The 3,132-nt window shown below is 40.7% G+C and overlaps 1 non-coding gene across 1 annotated transcript; it reads right to left on the bottom strand.

Annotated features, from left to right (window-relative positions):
* Positions 1-995: 995 nt before the first annotated feature.
* LOC130952641 (small nucleolar RNA R71) lies at positions 996-1,103 on the bottom strand. Its single transcript, XR_009074819.1, has one exon. It is a non-coding gene; the product is annotated as a small nucleolar RNA R71 (small nucleolar RNA).
* Positions 1,104-3,132: the final 2,029 nt, after the last annotated feature.

Below are 3,132 nucleotides of genomic sequence, written 5' to 3'. Positions count from 1 at the left end.
CAAATTGTTTTCAAATCATATCTTTTAAAAATGTTTTCAAATCATATCTTCTCAATCACATCTTTTTAAACCCATAACTTTTCAATTAAATCTTTTTAACCACATCTCTTTCAAAATAGTTTTCAATCAAATCTTTTTAATTTCTAAATTCAAAATCTTTTTCAAAAATCACTTGATTTCTTTTTCACTTTTAATTTTCGAAAATTATCAATTAAATTTTCAAAATGTTTTCAAAATCTTCTAAATGAATTTTCGAAAATTCTCTTCCCTCCTTCCCACATCCTTCTATTTATGGAGTATCACTCCTTCTAAATGCACAATTCGAACCTTATCTCATTAAAGTTCGAATTCTTCTTCTCCTTCTTCTTTCTATTTCTCTTTTCCTCTGACATTTCAAGGAATCTCTATACTGTGACATAGAGGATTCCACACTTTCTTCTCTTCTCTTTCATATGAGCAGGAGCAGAGACAAAGGCATTCTTGTTGAGGCTGATCCTGAACCTGAAAGGACCTTGAAGAGAAAGCTAAGAGAAGCCAAAACACAACTCTCTTTAGAGGACCTGACCGAATTCTTCAAGGAAGAAGAAGATATGGCAGCCGAAAACAACAATAATGCAAACAATGCAAGGAAGGTGCTTGGTGACTTTACTGCACCTACTCCTGATTTCTATGGGAGAAGCATCTCTATCCCTGCCATTGGAGCAAACAACTTTGAGCTTAAGCCTCAATTAGTTTCTCTAATGCAACAGAATTGCAAGTTTCATGGACTTCCAATGGAAGATCCTCATCAGTTCTTAGCTGAATTCTTGCAAATCTGTGACACAGTCAAGACTAATGGGGTTAACCCTGAGGTCTATAGACTGATGCTATTCCCTTTTGCTGTAAGAGACAGAGCTAGAATATGGTTGGATTCTCAACCTAAAGAAAGCCTGGACTCTTGGGAAAAGCTAGTCAATGCCTTTTTGGCAAAGTTCTTTGCACCACAAAGATGGAGTAAGCTTAGAGTGGAAGTCCAAACCTTCAGACAGAAGGATGGAGAATCCCTCTATGAAGCTTGGGAAAGATACAAACAGTTAATCAGAAAATGTCCCTCAGACATGCTTTCTGAATGGAGCATCATAGGTATTTTCTATGATGGTCTCTCTGAACTATCCAAGATGTCATTGGATAGCTCTGCTGGAGGATCTCTTCATCTGAAGAAGACGCCTGCAGAAGCTCAAGAACTGATTGAAATGGTTGCAAATAACCAATTCATGTACACTTCTGAAAGAAATCCTGTAAACAATGGGACTAGTCAGAAGAAAGGAGTTCTTGAGATTGACACTCTGAATGCCATATTGGCTCAGAATAAAATATTGACTCAACAAGTCAATTTGATTTCTCAAAGTCTGTCTGGAATGCAAAATGCACCAAACAGTACTAAGGATGCTTCATCTGAGGAAGAAGCTTATGATCCTGAGAACCCTTCCATGGAAGAGGTGAATTACCTAGGAGAACCCTATGGAAACACCTATAATTCTTCATGGAGAAATCACCCAAATCTCTCATGGAAGAATCAAGAGAGACCTCAACAAGGTTTCAATAATAATGGTGGAAGAAACAGGTTTAACAATAGTAAACCTTTTCCATCATCTTCTCAGCAACAGACAGAGAGCTCTAAGCAGAATACCTCTGACTTAGCAACCATGGTCTCTGATCTAGTCAAAACCACTCAAAGTTTCATGACTGAAACTAGATCCTCCATTAGGAATTTGGAAGGACAAGTGGGTCAGCTGAGCAAGAAAATTACTGAACTTCCCCCAAGCACTCTCCCAAGTAACACTGAAGAAAATCCAAAAGGAGAGTGCAAAGCCATAAATATGGCCGAATTCTGGGAGGAAGAAGAGGCAGTGAACGCCACTGAGGAAGGCCTCACTGGACGTCCACTGGCCTCCAATGAGTTCCCCAATGAGGAACCTTGGGAATCTGAGGCTCAAACTGAGACCATAGAGATTCCCTTGGAATTACTACTGCCTTTCATGAGCTCTGATGAGTATTCTTCCTCTGAAGAGGATGAGTATGTCACTGAGGAGCAAGTTGCTAAATACCTTGGAGCAATCATGAAGCTAAATGACAGGTTATTTGGAAATGAGACTTGGAAGGATGAACCCCCTTTGCTCACAAAGGAACTGGATAACTTGTCTAGGCAACAATTGCCTCAAAAGAGGCAGGATCCTGGGAAGTTTTCTATACCTTGTACCATAGGCACCATGACCTTCAAGAAGGCCTTGTATGACTTGGGGTCAAGTGTAAACCTCATGCCCCTCTCTGTAATGGAGAAATTAGGGATCTTTGAGGTGCAAGCTGCAAAAATCTCACTAGAGATGGCAGACAACTCAAGAAAACAAGCCTATGGACTTGTAGAGGATGTTCTGGTTAAGGATGAAGACCATTACATTCCTACTGATTTCATAGTCCTAGAGACTGGGAAGTGCATGGATGAATCCATCATCCTTGGCAGACCCTTCCTAGCCACGGCAAGGGCTGTGATTGATGTTGATAGAGGAGAATTGATCATTCAAGTGAATGAAGAATCCTTGGTGTTTAAGGCCCAAGGATATCCCTCTGTCATCATGGAGAAGAAGCATGAAGAGCTTCTCTCAAAACAGAGCCAAACAGAGCCCCCACAGTCAAACTCTAAGTTTGGTGTTGGGAGGCCACAACCAAACTCTAAGTTTGGTGTTGAACCCCCACATTCAAACTCTAAGTTTGGTGTTGGGAGGTTCCAACACGGTTCTGAGCATCTCTGAGGCTCCATGAGTGTCCTCTGTCAAGCTAATGACAGTAAAGAAGCGCTTGTTGGGAGGCAACCCAATGTTTTATAATTAATTATTTTCTTTTGTTTTTATCTTTTTTGTAGGTTGATGATCATAAGAAGTCACAAAAACAATGAAAAAAGCAAAAACAAAATGAAAACAGGAAGAAAAACAGCACACCCTGGAGAAGAGGAAACTGGCGTTCAGACGCCAGTAATGCTAGCTGTTGGGCGTTTAACGCCCAGTCTGGCACCCTTCTGGGCGTTTAACGCCAGAAAGGGGCACCAGACTGGCGTTAAACGCCAGTAAAGGGTAAAAACCTGGCGTTAAACGCCAG

The sequence above is a fragment of the Arachis stenosperma genome, chromosome 9, assembly GCF_014773155.1.
Source record: "Arachis stenosperma cultivar V10309 chromosome 9, arast.V10309.gnm1.PFL2, whole genome shotgun sequence".
NCBI lineage: Eukaryota > Viridiplantae > Streptophyta > Magnoliopsida > Fabales > Fabaceae > Arachis > Arachis stenosperma.
The sequence above is the reverse complement of the archived record's forward strand: the minus strand, read 5'-3'. Positions and strand labels throughout refer to the sequence as shown.